This window comes from Trichomycterus rosablanca, chromosome 10 (genome assembly GCF_030014385.1).
Source record: "Trichomycterus rosablanca isolate fTriRos1 chromosome 10, fTriRos1.hap1, whole genome shotgun sequence".
In the NCBI taxonomy this organism is placed as follows: domain Eukaryota; kingdom Metazoa; phylum Chordata; class Actinopteri; order Siluriformes; family Trichomycteridae; genus Trichomycterus; species Trichomycterus rosablanca.
This window is the reverse complement of record NC_085997.1, coordinates 9359563-9378160: the sequence shown is the minus strand read 5'-3', so window position 1 is coordinate 9378160 and position 18598 is coordinate 9359563. Positions and strand designations below refer to the sequence as shown.

At 37.8% G+C, this 18598-nt stretch overlaps 2 non-coding genes across 2 annotated transcripts; both read left to right on the top strand.

The window, feature by feature from the left end:
* Window positions 1–1664: 1664 nt before the first annotated feature.
* On the top strand, window positions 1665–1737 carry trnak-uuu (transfer RNA lysine (anticodon UUU)). The gene has a single exon. It is a non-coding gene; the product is annotated as a tRNA-Lys (tRNA).
* A 5153-nt stretch (window positions 1738–6890) lies between these two features.
* On the top strand, window positions 6891–6963 carry trnaa-agc (transfer RNA alanine (anticodon AGC)). The gene has a single exon. It is a non-coding gene; the product is annotated as a tRNA-Ala (tRNA).
* Window positions 6964–18598: the final 11635 nt, after the last annotated feature.

Genomic DNA, 18598 nt, shown 5'->3' with positions numbered 1-18598 from the left:
TTACGATGCTTCCTTGTTCACATTTTGAAGGTTGTGATATTACTTTAAGCTTAACTTTTCTTTTTCATGTAATTACTGATATTTTTTTGGATCTCTGCTGATATCTTGTGGGCCATATTGACTAATCAGTGAAAATTAATGTTTCCTTGTATAATAAAACCATTATGCTTATTTAGCTTTAATTAGCTTTAATTATTAAATAGTTAATAAGATAGTGATGGTGAAACTAAAAACCTGTAATTACCATCACTAAGTGTCTTTACCATCACAAGAAGTTATGTGTTGGTAATGACATGTTGAGGTAATGACAGTTTTTACTTAGGAAAAAAGTAAACAGCTAGTATACAATGTACTTTACATAAATTTAAATAATGTGAACATTTCAATTGTAAAATACTGCTGTAACAATGTAAATAGACGCTGAATAAACATACTTTATGATCAGGATGAATACATGTTTAAATTTCTCACACTTATAGAGATCAAAAGCCTGGATCCTGGCGGATGTTACTTTGACATGTACCACCTACCTCAGCATTGTTGCAGACCATGTACACCCAGTTCATGCAAACTGTATTCCCTGATGGCTGTGTCCTCTGAAGAAGTAAACTTGCATAAAGCATGAGATGTCAGAAGTGGGATTCGAACCCACGCCTCCAGGGGAGACTGCGACCTGAACGCAGCCCCTTAGACCGCTCGGCCATCCTGACATGCTTGCGAGGTCCTAATGCCAATTACTAACAACACCCCCACATGGCCAAAGATTTGTACAAAGTGCTGAATCTTTTCACATTGTTATGTATGTTAGAGGGTTAAAGACATAAATTTGTATAAAGCACTAGCAGTCAGAAGTGGGATTCAAACCCACGCCTCATGGGACACTGTGACCTGAACTTAGCGTTTTAGACCTCATCCTGACTAGCTTGGGTACCATCGACACCACCATTTGTACGAACTGCTTAATCTTTTCACATTATTATGTATAGTAAATGTACTGACTGTAACCCATTTGCTGCACTGTACACTTTGTCACTAGGTTGTAAATCATATATCAATAGAAAGGGAGCCCCATATGAGATCTCCAACTGACCAAATTATGTTTTTTGGGTGGACCATTGTTAGCACTGTAACAGCACTAGCATGTTAGGGTGTGTTTTCTCTGGTATGAGTGTATTAGGTACAGCCTTCTTGTTGGGTTTTTACCTGACTGGATTATTTGTTAATAACTCAAACCCTGTTTGTGCTGGTTGTAGGCTATTCAATCGACCACTAGATGTAGTGTAGTGTGTATTCGTGTTTCCTTAATTTCGTTGTGTTCTCCCTTAATGTAATTGCATTCCACCTTAAAGAATTTGTGTTGTCTCTTAATATATTCGCGTTTTTCCTTATTGTTGTTATGTTGTCAGCTTTTGTTTGTTTTGTAAATGTTATTGTGTTTTAACTCAGGGGGCCACCGTAATATAGATGGCATAATATGAATACAGTTAGAAAGTAAAACGATGTCGCATGCTGACCTGTGTGGAATACAACTAATGTATGTAGTACTAAGAAGTGTTTCTTAAGGGGTTTTTTTGGTGTTCTTGCTGGAACTGTTCTACAGGACAACGTATGTTAAAGTTTGTAATTCAAGTCACGTCCTTGTGAGGGTTAAAGCAATTTGCAGAGCCCGGGTAGCTCAGTCGGTAGAGCATCAGACTTTTAATCTGAGGGTCCAGGGTTCAAGTCCCTGTTCGGGCGAGTTGTTTCTTACTGTATTAGGTAAGCGGAAATGTCCCGTACTACATGGTTTAATTAGAAAGTTGAAGAATTTGTACTTTGTGAGATGTTATTAAGTGAAATACCATGTACATGATGAGCTTGAAATAATAGCGCTCTGTGTGTGTAACATGTTCTCCACACCAACTAGTTGTTTCAAACAGACTGTAGTTAATAGAGGACAGTTTAAATCTATATTTATGTGTAGCCTAACAATGCGCTGAGTTTTAGATATTAATACCCACATATTTGTTGTTGCCTTAAAGACTCACTTAAATCCTGATCATAATTTTTGATGCTGCGTTTCATTAAGCGATGCCGCAACGAGTTTCATATTACATGACACCCTTAAATAATCATAATGTATCTGCACTGGAGAATGCGGGCATCGATCCCGCTACCTCTCACATGCTAAGCGAGCGCTCTACCATTTGAGCTAATTCCCCTTACGATGCTTCCTTGTTCCCATTTTGAAGGTTGTGATATTACTTTAAGCTTACCTTTTCTTTTTCATGTAATTACTGATATTTTACTGGATCTCTGCTGATATCTTGTGGGCCATATTGACTAATCAGTGAAAATTAATGTTTCCTTGTATAATAAAACCATTATGCTTATTTAGCTTTAATTAGCTTTAATTATTAAAGAGTTAATAAGATAGTGATGGTGAAACTAAAAACCTGTTATTACCATCACTAAGTGTCTTTACCATCACAAGAAGTTATGTGTTGGTAATGACATGTTGAGGTAATGACAGTTTTTACTTAGGGAAAAAAGTAAACAGCTAGTATACAATGTACTTTACATACATTTAAATAATGTGAACATTTCAATTGTAAAATACTGCTGTAACAATGTAAATAGACGCTGAATAAACATACTTTATGATCAGGATGAATACATGTTTAAATTTCTCACATTTTTAGAGATCAAAAACCAAGGTCCTGGCATCCATGTAGATGTTACTTTGACACGTACCACCTACCTCAGCATTGTTGCAGACCATGTACACCCTTTCATGCAAACTGTATTCCCTGATGGCTGTTGACTCTAAAGAAGTAACTTTGTATAAAGCTTGAGATGTCAGAAGTGGGATACGAACCCACGCCTCATGGGACACTGTGACCTGAACTTAGCGTTTTAGACCTCATCCTGACTAGCTTGGGTACCATCGACACCACCATTTGTACGAACTGCTTAATCTTTTCACATTATTATGTATGGTAAATGTACTGACTGTAACCCATTTGCTGCACTGTACACTTTGTCACTAGGTTGTAAATCATATATCAATAGAAAGGGAGCCCCATATGAGATCTCCAACTGACCAAATAATGTTTTTGGGTGGACCATTGTTAGCACTGTAACGGCACTAGCATGTTAGCGTGTGTTTTCTCTGGTATGAGTGTATTAGGTACAGCCTTCTTTTTGGGTTTTTAACTGACTGGATTATTTATTAAGAACTCAAACCCTGTTAGTGCTTGTTGTAGGCTATTCAATCGTCCATTAGATGGAATAATATGAATACAGTTAATATTGCGTTAGAATCAAGCAATAGAACACGAGAGGGAGTGTGTTATCGCGAATAACATCACGGCTGTGATTCGGTCGCCTCTAGAATACAACTGATGTATGTAGCACTAAGAAGTGTTTCTTAAGGGTTCTTTTTGTGTTCTTGGTAGAACTGTTGCTACTTGAAGAACCCTTTAGTAGAATTCAAGGTTCGTTGCTAACTCAATTTGATTTTTATGGATTTTTTTTTTCTCTTGCCACATATAAATGCACATTACATTTTAATGACTGGAAAACAATCGTGCAAAATTCTCCTCCAGAGAGGTTTTTCTTTGTGTGTAAACAGCAACAGCCTTCACCTTTAAAGCACCTTTAAAACCCCCTTTAGCCTTTTGTAAATTGTAATGTACTATCAGAGCGTTGATGCTGCATTATAAAGTGAGGGTGCAACGTGTTTAAGCTCACATACTCTTTTCTATATTATACCTTGCTTTTAAACCATCACAGACTCTATTTATCGCAGCCTTTAGGACGATCTAAACCCAATCAAAACTGTCTTTGTACCACTGATAGACTGACTTAAGGGTTGATGCTGCATTTTAAAGGGAATGTCGTGAGTTTCAGCTGTTCATCTTCTATGAAGCAGTTTCACCAGAAGAAAAACCATTAAAAAGTCACATACCTCTACTTTAACAAAAAGTCATTTCAGATAAAACTCCGAGACATTTCAAAATTGGAGAATTATAAGTTATTGTGTGTTTGTGTAGCCCAATTAAAATTTGGAGATTACTAATATTTTGTTTATGTTAATTTATAACTAGTAAATAAGTTGTTCTTATTTGTTCTGTAAATAATGTTCTGGTTGTTTTATGCTGTTTAAAGTAAAGTGTATGTATAGCCCTCCCTTGATTTATTTTTAAGCCAATCAGCATGAACTGTCACAGGTCGGGAAAAGAGCGAGAGAAAGTGGGTGGAAAAGAAGAAACAAGTGTCATGTAAGCGGGTAAAACACCTGTTTAGGATTTATCTCTCTTGATGCGTTAAGACAAACGGACAGTGAGTCTTATATTAACATCTTGCAGTCGATTAGTGACATTGTTTATGCTGTATCAGCCGTGAACTTCGTCTCTTGAGTTTACGCGCATGGACATTGAAGGCAGTACGCTTCCTCAGCAGCTGTGATGATTACAGTGGATTAAAAGCATCGGATGAACTCTGATTGATTCATCCAAGATCAAAAGGAAAAAGACTGGTGGATTTTTTCTGTTTCATCCATGTAAACAAAGAACGTGGACAGCTCCACCACAACCGACCAAATATACTTCGTGATCTGTGCTGATTGGGACTATTAGGTTGGATCAGGCCTGCAACGGTAATTTTGGGTACCCTTTTTTTAGTTAGTTATTTACCTAACTTAGGAGAGATTGATAATATTTTGAATATTACTGATGGCAATTTGAGTGAATCTGTATTATAACATTTTTGTAAAATATATTGGGGTTTGAAATGCATATTAATGATTGTGTAAATGAGTAAATAGTTAATTTGTTTAAGTATTATTAACGTATACAAGTTTGGTATGTGAGTCAGGGATAATGTTAATACAGCTACTGTAAATGGTGTTAGTCGCAGGTTTTTTTGTGCAAGGTTAGTACCACATATATACTGTATATAGGGTAATTGAAGTAGTTTTTTCGGTTTAAATAAGAGTATAGCTTAAATATAAAATAATCGTAAGTACTGATAAGTAGTGGCCCTTTTAAATCCTTACATTACCACAAAGAAAGAGATTTCTTAAACAAATAAAAGAAGTCAGGGAGCGCTTTCCAAATACAGCCAGGTGTGCTAGGGGGCGCTACATTTGTCAATTTAAACAAGTCAAAAAAGGTCTTTAAACCAAACGATTTGAGTAAAAATAGAGCATAACTGTCACACTTACAGACTGACCTAATGTTTGATGCAGCGTTTCAGTGAGCAACGACTTTCATATTATGTGTTGCCCTTAAGTGATCATAATGTTTCGGCATTGGAGAACGTGGGCATCGATCCCACTACCTCTCGCATGCTAAGCGAGCGCTCTACCATTTGAGCTAATTCCCCTTACACAAAACCTTCTTTTAGGATTTGTAAATTGTAATGTACTAACAGAGTGTTGATGCTGCATTATAAAGTGAGGGTGCAACGTGTTTAAGCTCACGTACTCTTTTCTATATTATGCGTTGTTTTTAAACCATCACAGACTCAGTTTATTTAAAACCTTGATCTTAGCCTTTAGGACGAACAATGTGAGGTCTTTTATGAAGTGCATTTTTTCTTTGATTTTGTTGGACCTGTAGGAGATTGTCCTGTTCTTGTTGCAGCTCTGCTGGAGGGTTATTTTCTTGGTGTTTGTGGTGGTGGTGGTGGTGGGGTCTTTGTTCCCATTTTGGTTTATTTAGTAAATGATGTACTTTACATCCATTTAAATAATGTGAACATTTCCATTTTTGTCATAAAATACTGCTGTAACAATGTAAATGGACGCTGAATAAACATACTTAAATGGATATTTAAGTATTTAAGTACATATTTAAATGGATTTAAAGTACATCATATACTAAATAAACCAAAATGGGAACAAAGACCCCACCACCACAAACACCAAAAAAATAACCCTCCAGCAGAGCTGCAACAATAAACAGAGCAAGATCAGGATGAATACATGATTCAGTTTCTCAGAGATTAAAAGCCTGGGTCCTGGCATCCATGTGGATGTTACTTTGACACGTACCACCTACCTCAGCATTGTTGCAGACCATGTTCACCCTTTGATGAAAACTGTATTCCCTGATGGCTGTGTCCTCTAAAGAAGTAGATTTGTTTAAATCATGAGCTGTCAGAAGTGGGATTCGAACCCATAAACTGCTTAATCTTTTCACATTATTATGTATTGTAAATGTACTGACTGTAACCCATCTGCTGCACTGTACACTTTGTCACTAGGCTGTAAACCAAAAATCAATAGAAAGGGAGCCCCATATGAGATCTCCAACTGACCAAATAATGATTTTGGGTGGATCATTCTTAGCACTGTAACAGCACTAGCATGTTAGGGTGTGTTTTCTCTAGTCTGAGTGTATTAGGTACAGCCTTCTTGTTGGGTTTTTAACTGACTGGATTATTTATTAAGATTAATAATTATTCATTAAGAACTCAAACCCTGTTTGTGCTGGTTGTAGGCTATTCAATTGTCCACTAGATGACATAATATGAATACAGTTAGAAAGTAAAACGATGTCTGTTTCGAGCAAAGTTTCATCGCATGCTGACCTGTGTGGAATACAACTGATGTATGTAGCACTAAGAAGTGTTTCTTAAGGGTTCTTTTAGGTGTTCTTGGTAGAACTGTTTCTACTTGAAGAACCATTTAGGATAATTTAAGGTTCTCTGCTAACTCAATTTGATTTTTATGGATTTTTTTATTTTGCCACGTATAAATGCACATAACATTTTAATGAAAAGCAACGCATAATATAGAAAAGAGTACGTGAGCTTAAACATGTTGCACCCTCACTTTATAATGCAGCATGAACACTCTGTTAGTACATTAGAATTTACAAAGGGTAAAGGAAAGTTTTGTGTAAGGGGAATTAGCTCAAATGGTAGAGCGCTCGCTTAGCATGCGAGAGGTAGTGGGATCGATGCCCACATTCTCCAGTACACAAACATTATGATCATTTTGCAATCTGAAAAGATGAAATTAGGGTAAAATTCGTTGCAGCATCAACCATAAGGCTAGTCTGTCCGTGTTACAATGTCAGTAACGCCCTATTTACGCTCAAACAGTTTTGTTTACATACCTTTTTTGTTTTGTTTTGACAGAAACGCATAAACTTATAATTTTTTATAATGTTTTATTATTTGATACTGTTACAATTGATACATTATAAAGTATTGTACATATTTAAGTTCGGTGGCATAATTGGCTTGCTTTTAAAAACGACCACAGTGCGCCATCTACAGGCCATTCTTGGTACGTCTTGTTAAAACGTAGCCAATGTAAAACTGGTGCCCACACTTCTGTGGCTTGGGATCTACTATTTCAGTCAACAGGTCATCTGGATCTACTTTTTAAAAAGGTTGGCCTGATCATTTTTCAAGAATGCTTTAAAGCTTTTTTAAATGCGCTTCATTTGCCTGTATTGATATTCAGCATTACAGGGCAAGCGTGGGTCCAGTGTCACGAACACCGGGCTCGAGACAAAAATACACCCTGGACAGGGCGCGTCAAACCATCGCAAAGCATCACACACTAATTTATCCACTCACTCACACATACAGGTGCAATTTAGAGCAGCAATTACACCTACTGGCACGTTTTCATATCCGGAGGAAAGCCACGCATACATGGTGAGTATACACCGATCAGCCATAACATTAAAATCACCTCCTTGTTTCTACACTCACTGTCCATTTTATCAGCTCCACCATATAGAAGCACTTTGTAGTTCTACAATTACTGACTGTAATCCATCTGTTTCTCAACATGCTTTTTTATCCCCCTTTTATGCTGTTCTTCAATGGTCAGGACTCTCCTGTGTTGTGCTGGTATGAGTGGATAAGACATAGCAGCGCTGCAGGTTTTTAAACACCTCACTGTCACTGCTGGACTGAGAATAGTCCACCAACCAAAAACATCCAGCCAACAGCACCCTGTGGGAAGTGTCCTATGACCACTGATGAAGGTCTAGAAGATGACCAACTCAAACAGCAGCAATAGATGAGCGATCGTTTCTGACTGTCTCTACAAGGTGGACCAACTAGGTAAGAGTGTCTAATAGAGTGGACAGTGAGTGGACACGGTATTTAAAAACTCCAGCAGCGCTGCTGTGTCTGATCCACTCATACCAGCACAACACACACTAACACACCAACAGCATGTCAGTGTCACTGCAGTGCTGAGAATGATCCACCACCTAGATAATACCTGCTCTGTGGTGGTCATGTCAATAATTGTAGAACTACAAAGTGCTTCTATATGGTGAGTGGAGCTGATAAAATAGACAGTGAGTGTAGAAACAAGGAGGTGGTTTTAATGTTATGGTTGATTAGTGTAAACTCACACACTGTTGTATGTGCTTGCATGACTGTAGGACGCGTTTTTCAGTGCATTACCGTAATATCCATAAAATGTGTCCTTGAGATTTCAGTGCAGAAAAGTTTGTGTAGAGACTGCAGCAGCGGATACTGTGTTTGTTTAGATTTTGAGGTCATACTTTATTAACAAGGTAAGTTTATTTTTTAAAGAAAAGTTTGTGTATATTAGCTTCTGGATATTTTCGGATGCTACGGACAAAACTGTGTTGTACTGCTATGATGATACGACTATGTTCCAAACCCTTTTAGACTCTTCCAACACCGTTAGCGCTTCTCTCATTTAGTTCAGCTCATTAAATATATTATCCACAATATCGCTTACTTTTACAAACCCAATTCCAAAAATGTTTAGACAGAAGAGAAAATGTCAATGTAAATAGACAGCAGTTTGTAAAAGATGTTATTTATATTCTAGCATACAAACATATATCGCTCTAAAATATGAATGAACGCTTCAGCCAGGGTTGCCAGATTGCGCATTTAAAAGCCCGCCAAAATGCATGGAAAACCGCCCAAACATACTCACGAAAAACAGCCGATAATCAGCGCTTAAACAATATTAAACCAGTTAAACATGACCTACTACTGCTGATATCTCACAAATCAGTGATTATAAATTATTAATGGCATATCTTTTCACATTATTATGTATGGTAGAGGGTTAAATATGTAAATTTGTTTAAAGCATGAGCTGTCAGAAGTGGGATTCGAACCCACACCTTCAGGGAAGACTGCGACCTGAACGCAGCGCCTTAGACCGCTCAGCCATCCTGACTAGCTGGGGTACCATTGATACCACCCTCGCCCCACATGGTCTAAGATTTGCACAAACTGCTTAATCTTTTCACATTATTATGTATGGTAGAGGGTTAAAGACGTAAATTTGTGTAAAGCATGAGCTGTCACAGTGCCTTAGACTGCTAAAACCATTCTGTCTAGCTTGGACACTGTTGACTCCACTCCCACCCCACACAGACTAATATTTGTACAAAATGCTTAATCTTTTCACAAATTATTATGTCTGGTAAATTTACTGACTGTAACCCATCTGCTGCACTGTACACTTTGTCACTAGGCTGTAAACCATGTATCAATAGAAAGGGAGCCCCATATGAGATCTCCAACTGACCAAATAATGTTTTTGGCACTGTAACGGCTCTAGCATGTTAGGGTGTGTTTTCTCTGGTATGAGTGTATTAGGTACAGCCTTCTTGTTGGGTTTTTAACTGACTCGATTATTTATTAAGATTATTTATTATTTATTAAGAACTCAAACCCTGTTTGTGCTCATTGTAGGCTATTAAATCGTCCACTAGATAGCATAATATGAACACAGTTAGAAAGTAAAACGATGTCCGTTACTAATAAATAAATAAATGTCTGTTATTAATAAAGCTACTTTGAATCTTGAATCTACTATCAAAGTTTCATCGCATGCTGACCTCTGTGGAATACAACTGATGTATGTAGTACTAAGAAGTGTTTCTTAAGGGTTTTTTGGTGACTTTTATTTTTGGCCAGGCAGTGTATGTTGAAGTTTGTAATTGAAGTCACATCCTTGTGGACATGTCCTTGTGAGGATTGAGGTATCTTGCAGAGCCCGGATAGCTCAGTCGCTAGAGCGTCAGACTTTTAATCTGAGGTCCAGTGTTCAAGTCCCTGTTCGGGAGAGTTGTTTCTTACTGCATTAGGTAAGCGGTAATGTCCTGTACTACATGGTTTGTTTAGAATGATGAAGAATTTGTACTTTGTGAGTTTTTTGTAAGTAAACTAGCATGTACTTGATAAGCTTGAAATAATAGCACACTGTATGTGTTAACATGTTCTCCACACCAACTAGTTGTACGCCCAGCTGTTTCAAACAGACTGTAGTAAATAGAGGACCGTTTAAATCTCTAATTACATTTACATTTTACATTTTCTGCATTTAGCAGACGCTCTCATCCAGAGCGACTTACAGAAGTGCTTCCATAGTAAACATTTCATTTCTCAAGTTTTAGTAAACAACAGTCAAAGATAGGGGTAGGTTTATAAAATCGATTTTTCGATTTTAATCGATCTTTATTTGAACGATCCGATATCGATTCATATAAATGCGAGATAGATTTTTTTAAATACGCCCCTTTTTACGGTGCACACGGAAATCTATTACTATTGTTACCCCCTTTAATTTCGCGTGACCAGCCACTGTTTTTTCATGCAACGAGATCTGACCTGCACATCAGTTTAGCATGGCAGAAGCTCAAGTTATGACCACTACACAACTTTTTGCACTGATTTTCGCTCGGCTCTGGATTCGGGAGGAACTCGGTGTTCGCTCTGCGATCAAAACTCGGCTCTCAATCAATGTGAGAAACAGCGAGGGGAAACACAGGGGAGAGGTTGGAAACAGGTGGTGGAGCGCAATATAGTTTCTATCAGAATACATCAGCACACGCGAGATCGTTCTCTACAAAACAAAATATTTATTAACCTCCAACTCACTACAGAACGATCCATGCTGCTCGTGTTGCCAAATCCACTCAGATTCATTTATTTCATCAGCGCACAAACTTTGATTGCTCGCTACTTGTTGATGTGCATGTTTGGACGTGGTATCATTAAACCTTTCATCACTTCTCACGTGTGTTTTCGTGACAAAACGTAGTTTTGGAGACCAGAGAAGCTCGCCTGTGATTCCCCCTGGTGATGGATGGTGTAGTGTAAAACTCCCCATCGCCGATCAGTCGTGTAGTGTGAACATTACAGTGACCACGTGTTAATCAGAGTGTCGTGTAGTGTAAACTTGGCATAAGCTGTACAACAGCCAGGTGTATGTTTACATTACATTTACAATGTTGTAGCATGTCAGACAAATGGAAGAAAACAGTAACATTCATTTTTTATTATTATTTCATTTGTCTGACATGCTACAACATTGTAAATGTAATGTAAACATACACCTGGCTGTTGAATGTTACTGTTTTCTGTTTTGGATTAATTATTTATGTAAACAAAATACACAAATATTTTTAATAATGAGTGTTCTTTGTACAATTATCACATTCGTTCTCTGAACATCTGTACATATGTAAACAAAACCTGTTAATGTAACTCAAATATGCCTAAATGTGTTGAATCGAAATTGGATCGAAAATCGAATCGAAAATCGAAGATCGAATCGAATCGGGACCTGGTGAATCGGAATCGAATCGATCCAGGAAATTGGTGGCGATACCCAGCCCTAGTCAAAGAACACAAATCTGCTGAAACCTGTTAGAACAAAAGTGGGTTTTTTTTTTTTTGGAAATGGAAAAAAAATGTTAGTAAATATGTACAAGTCAGCTTAAGTGCTTAGTAAAAAGGTGGGTTTTTAATCGTTTTTTAAAGACAGCAAGAAACTCAGATGTTCGGACGGACAGAGGAAGTTCATTCCACCACTTGGGTGCTAGAACAGAGAAGAGCCTTGATGCTTGTCTTCCTTTAGTCCTGGGTGGAGGATTAAGTCGGGTGAGACTAGTGATTCGGAGGTTGCGTGGTACAGAGCGGGGGTTTGATTAGACCGCGAAGGTAGCTTGGGGCTGGTCCATTTTTGGCTTTGTAGGCGAGCATCAGTTTTTAAACTGAATGCGTTCAGCTACAGGAAGCCAGTGAAGAGAACGCAGCAGTGGGGTGATGTGGCAGTGTTTGGGCTGGTTAAAAACCAGACGGGCAGCTGCATTTTGAATGAGCTGCAAGGGTTTAATAGTGGACGTGGGAGCTCCTGCCTTGAGGGAGTTGCAGTAGTCCAACCGTGAGATTACAAGTGATTGGACCAGAATCTGGGTAGCTTTCCTGGAGAGAAATGGCCGAATCTTCCTGATGTTGTACAGGAGGAACCGGCACGATCTTGTCATGTTGGCTATATAAGGAGAGAAGGTCAGCTGGTTATCCAGGACAGCACCAAGACTTCTTACCTTATCAGATGGTCTGATCTGGGAGTCATCCAGAGAAATGACTAGGTCCTGGGTTGGAGACTGATCTCCAGGAATAAGCAACACCTCTGTCTTGCTGGGATAAAGTTTTAGATGATGAGCTGACATCCATTGTGAGATATCTCGCAGACATGCTGAGATGCGAGCTGAGACTTGTGTGTCTGAAGGAGGAAATGACAGTGTCATCTGCATAGGAGTGGTAGGAGAAGCCATGGGAGGCTATGACCTTACCCAGAGATTTGTACCAACTCCTTAATCTGTAACCCATTTGCTGCACTGTACACTTTGTCACTAGGCTGTAAATCATATATCAATAGAAAGGGAGCCCCATATGAGCACTCCAACTGACCAAATAATGTTTTTGGGTGGACCATTGTTAGCACTGTAACGGCACTAGCGTGTTAGGGTGTGTTTTCTCTGGTATGAGTGTATTAGGTACAGCCTTCTTGTTGGCTTTTTAACTGACTGGATTATTTGTTACAAACTCAAACCCGGTTTGTGCTTGTTGTAGGCTATTCAATCGTCCACAAGATTGAATAATATGAATACAGTTAATATTGTATTATATAATACAGTAGAATGACTATAAAGCTGAGTCTGAGCTTAAACACTTGCACCCTGACTTTATAATGCAGCATCAATGCTCTGTTAGTACATTAGTAAAGGTCTGGTCTTCGTAAGGGGAATTAACTCAAATTGTAGAGCGCTCGCTTAGCATGCGAGAGGTCGTGGGATCGATGCCCGCATTCTCCAGTGCAGAAACATTATGATCATTTGGCAGCAACTCGGAATCTGAAATGATAAAATTAAGGCGAAATTCGTTGCAGCATCAATCTTTAGGCCAGTCTGTCAGTGTTACAATGTCATTAACGCCCTATTTACTCTTAAACAGTTTTATTTACATACCTTTTTTGTTTTGTTTTGACAGAAACACATGAACTTATAATGCTACAATATTAAAATGCATCAGAGTTTTATTTCTTAGTTTGATCGCTGCTATTGATATAACTGAAATTATATTATTATCTTTTTTATTTAGTTTTTGAAGTTTTTTTGAAAAAAAGACTCACAGTGATCATTACCAGGATAAAACAGGCAGTGAATGAATGAATGTATTCCATAATAAGAAACAATAAGAACATCCATCATACCACCAGGTGGTGGAAGTGTGATTGTGTGGGGATGCTTTGACATTTGGGTGACTTCATGGGAGTCTTAATCGATTGAACCAGGAAAAATGAACCACTGCCTTGATTATCAGTGCTGAGAATCATCCACTATCTAAATAATACCTGCTCTGTGGTGGTCCTGTGGGGGTCCTGACCATTGAAGAACAGAGTGAGCAGTCTAGAGTCAGTAATTGTAGAACTACAAAGTGCTTCTATATGGTAAGTGGAGCTGATAAAATGGACAGTGAGTGTAGAAACAAGGAGGTGGTTTTAATGTTATGGTTGATTAGTGTAAACTCACACACTGTTGTATGTGCTTGCATGACTGTATGACGCGTTTTCCGTGCATTACCGTAATATCCATAAAATGTGTCCTTGCGATTTCAGTGCAGAAAAGTTTGTGTAGAGACTGCAGCAGCGGATACTGTGTTTGTTTAGAAAATGTGGTCATACTTTTTTCAACAAGGTAAGTGTATTAAAATAAATGTTTTTTGTATATTAGCTTCTGGATATTTTCGGATGCTACGGACAAAACTGTGTTGTACTGCTATGATGATACGACTATGTTCCAAACCCTTTTAGACTCTTCCACCACCGTTAGCGCTTCTCTCAGTTAGTTCAGCTTATTAAATATATTATCCACAATATCGCTTACTTTTACAAACCCAATTTCAAGGTTTAGACAGAAGAGAAAATGTCAATGTAAATAGACAGCAGTTTGTAAAAGATGTTATTTATATTCTACAACCCCTGGCAAAAATTATGGAATCACCACTCTTGGAAGATGTTCTTTTAATTGTTTAATTTTGTAGAAAAAAAATAAATCACAGACATGCCACAAAACTATCATTTCTCAAACTGTCAACCCTCTGGCATTAAGAAACAATAAAAAAAGAAACAAGTATAATAGTTGTGGTCAGTCACAATTGCTTTTTTTTAGATCAAGTAGAGGAAAAAAATATGGAATCACTCAAATCTGAGGAAAAAATTATGGAATCATTAGAAAACACTGCACCATTATTACTTTGTTGCACCACCTCTGGCTTTTATAATGGTTTAAACTCTCTGAGGCATGGAGTTAACTAATGACAAACAGTATTCTTCATCAATCTGCCTTCAACTGTCTCTTGCTGTTGCCAGATCAGCTTTGCAGGTTGGAACCTTGTCATTGACCATTTTCTTCAATTTCCACCAGAGATTTTCAAATGGATTGAGATCCGGACTATTTGCAGGCCATGCCATTGACATTATATGTTTTCTTGAAGGAAAGTTTTCACGTCCTTTGCCCTATGGCAAGATGCATTATCATCTTGAAAAATGAAGTCATCATCACCAAACATCCTTTCAACTGATGGAATAAGAAAAGCGTCCAAAATTTCAATGTGGACTTTGGCATTTATTGAAGACCATCTCCCCTGTGCCTTTACCCAACATGCAGGCCCATATCATCAACAACTGTGGAAATTAACATGTTTTCTTTAGGCAGTTATCTTCATAAATTTCATTGGACAGACACCAAACAAAAGTTCCAGCATCATCACCTTGCCCAATGCAGATTCGCGATTCATCACTGAAGATCACTTTTATCCAGTCACCCACAGTCCACGATTGCTTTTCTTTAGCCTACTTTAACCTTGTTCTTTTCTTTTTAGGTGTTAATGATGGCTTTTGTTTGGCTTTTCTGTATGTAAATCCCATTTCTTTTAGGTGATTTCTTACAGTTCAGTCACAGACATTGACTCCACTTTCCGGCCACTTGTTTCTCATTTGTTTTGTTGTGCATTTTCTGTTTTCAAGACATATTGCTTTAAGTTTTCTATCTTGATGCTTTGATGTCTTACTTGGTCTACCAGTATGCTTCCCTTTTACAACCTTCCCATTTTGTTTGTACTTGGTCCAGATTTTAAACACAGCTTACTGGGAACAACCAACATCTTTTGCGACATTCCACAATGATTTATCTTCTTGAAGGAGTTTTATAATCCTCTCATTTGTTTCAACTGACATATCTTGTGTTGGAACCATGATTCATGACAATCTGCTTTGTGCAACAGCTCTCCGAGGTGTAAGCACTCTTTTTAAACTGAAGAATAATTAGCAAATCTAATCTGCTGCAGATGTTTTGTTTTTAAACTGCAAATTACAGAGTGATTCCATAATTTTTTCCTCAGATTTGAGTGATTCCATATTTTTTTCCTCTACTTGATCTAAAAAAAGCAATTGTGACTGACCACAACTATTATATTTGTTTCTTTTTTTTATTGTTTCTTAATGCCAGAAGGTTGACATTTTGAAAAATGATAGTTTTGTGGCATGTCTGTGAATTTTTTTTTTTCTACAAAATTAAACAATTGACAGAACATCTTCCAAGAGTGGTGATTCCATAATTTTTGCCAGGGGTTGTAGCATACAAACATACATCGCTCCAAAATATGAATGAACGCTTCAACCAGGGTTGCCAGATTGCGCATTTCAAATTAAGCCAAAATGCATGGAAAACCGCCCAACATACTCACGAAAAACAGCCGATAATCAGCGCTTAAACAATATTAAACCAGTTAAACATGATCTACTACTGCTGATATCTCACAAATCAGTGATTATAAATTATTAATGGCATTTGAAATAATGAATGGCATTTGAAATAATAAAAAACTAAGACTAAGTCTTAAGAAGTGTTTCTTTAGGGGTTTTTGTGTTCTTGCTTGAACTGTTTCTACTTGAAGAACCCTTTAGTATGATTCAAGGTTCTTTGCTAACTCAATTTGATTTTTATAGATTTTTTTTATTTTGCCACATATAAATGCACATAACATAAAATTTTCCTCCTGAGATGTTTTTCGTTGTGTGTGTAAGCAGCAACATACTTCACCTAAAACTTGATATAATCGCCTTCAAGAGAGCCGAAACAGAAATAAAAACATTTTATATAAATTGAAGTTTTACAGGACAACGTATGTTAAAGTTTGTAATTTAAGTCACATTCTTGTGAGGATTAAAGTAAGTTCGAGATCCTGGATAGCTCAGTCGTTAGAGCATCAGACTTTTAATCTGAGGGTCCAGGGTTCAAGTCCCTGTTTGGGCGAGTTGCTTCTTACTGCATTAGGTAAGCGGTAGTGTCCCGTACTACGTGGTTTATTTAGAATGATGAAGAATTTGTACTTTGTGAGATGTTTGTAAGTAAAATAGCATGTACTTCATCAGCTTGAAATAATAGCACACTGTATGTGTAACATGTTCTCCACACCAAATAGTTGTACGCCCAGCTGTTTCAAACAGACTGTAGTAAATAGAAACAGTTTAAATCTATATTTATGTGTAGCCTAATAATGCACTGAGTTTTAGATATTAATACCCACATATTTTATGTTGAATTACATGCATCATAATTTTAGTTTTTGCTTCACGGAGCCGCTTTGTTATTGCACTGCACTAAACAGTTGGCATATCCTGCACTATTTTGGCCCTTTCATAATGCAGCATCAACGCTCTGTAGTACATTACAATTTACAAAGGGTAAAGGAGGGTCCTTCATCACAGGAATTAGCTCAAATGGTAGAGCGCTCGCTTAGCATGCGAGAGGTAGCGGGATCGATGCCCGCATTCTCCAGGTTTTAAATTCATGTAGAGAAACAGATGGACTACAGTCAGTAATTGTAGAACAACAAAGTGCTTCTATATGGTAAGTGGAGCTGATAAAATGGACAGTGAGTTTAGAAACAAAGAGGTTTTTTTATGTTATGTTCTAACCTGTAATAAATTAGGTGGAGGTGGAGGCAAACCGCAAATTAGAAAAACAGTGACCACATTTCATGTAAATCACGCTGACCTGTTAGAATGAGGGGCGATGTACCAGTATGCACTGTGCGAACAACTGGTAGATCACGATCGACGTATTGGGCACACCTGATGTATAACAACTGTACTTTTGGTAACCCCTTTGAAGTCCTTCTAAGGAATTGCTCCTGATAACTTTTATTGTTTATTGAAACACAACATTTCCATCACAGATCTGCTTCAAAATTTGTAAGGTCAGTTATCAGATCTTGTATTTCTAAATTAAACTGTAATGAGTGACATTATGAGCTTTAATTAACATATCCTCCTGAGACAGAGCAATTTATTTTTGTCCCCTGTGGGAACATGTGTCCGAGATCTCTAACACAAGCACCATTGATGCAATCCATTTGAGTACTACTGTACTTTATAGAGTACACCCTGGGCTTTTTATTAATGTCACATTTGTGGGTGTGTGGCAGCTCATGATCTTTCTTGTAATCTTTTCCTAATAATCAAATTGTTTTAAAAGATTTAAAAATGTACAGCAATTTTATTCAATGTCCTTTGTAGTGGACAGCAGGACTTTCTACCCCCTGTTTTTAGCCTATTTCTATACAAGGAAGCAGAAGGCTAAGTAAGACAGAGAAGATTTTATTACGAATTTATGCAAGAGAGTCAGATTTAAGGGGTGGCATGGTGGGTAGCACTGTCACCTCACAGCAAGAAGTTCCTGGGTTCAATCCCCAGGCGGGCAGCTCTGGGTCCTTTCTGTGTGGAGTTTGCATGTTCTTCCAGTGTCTACGTGGGTTTCCTGGGGTTAATTGGAGACACTGAATTGCCCTATGGTGTGTGTGTGTGTGTGTGCGTGTGTGCGCGTGTGTGTGCGTGTGCGTGTGTGTGTGTGTGTCTCCCCTGCAATAAGACACACACAGTTTGTAAAAGATGTTATTTATATTCTAGCATACAAACATACATCGCTCCAAAATATGAATGAACGCTTCAGCCAGGGTTGCCAGATTGCGCATTTCAAAGTCCGCCAAAATGCATGGAAAAACGCCCAACATACTCACGAAAAACAGCCGATAATCAGCGCTTAAACAATATTAAACCAGTTAAACATGATCTACTACTGCTGATATCTCACAAATCAGTGATTATAAATTATGAATGGCATTTGAAATAATAAAAAACTAAGACTAACTAGGACTAAGATTTGTACGAACTTTTGTATCTTTTCACATTATTATGTATGGTAGAGGGTTAAAGATGAGGTAATTTGTATAAAGCATGAGC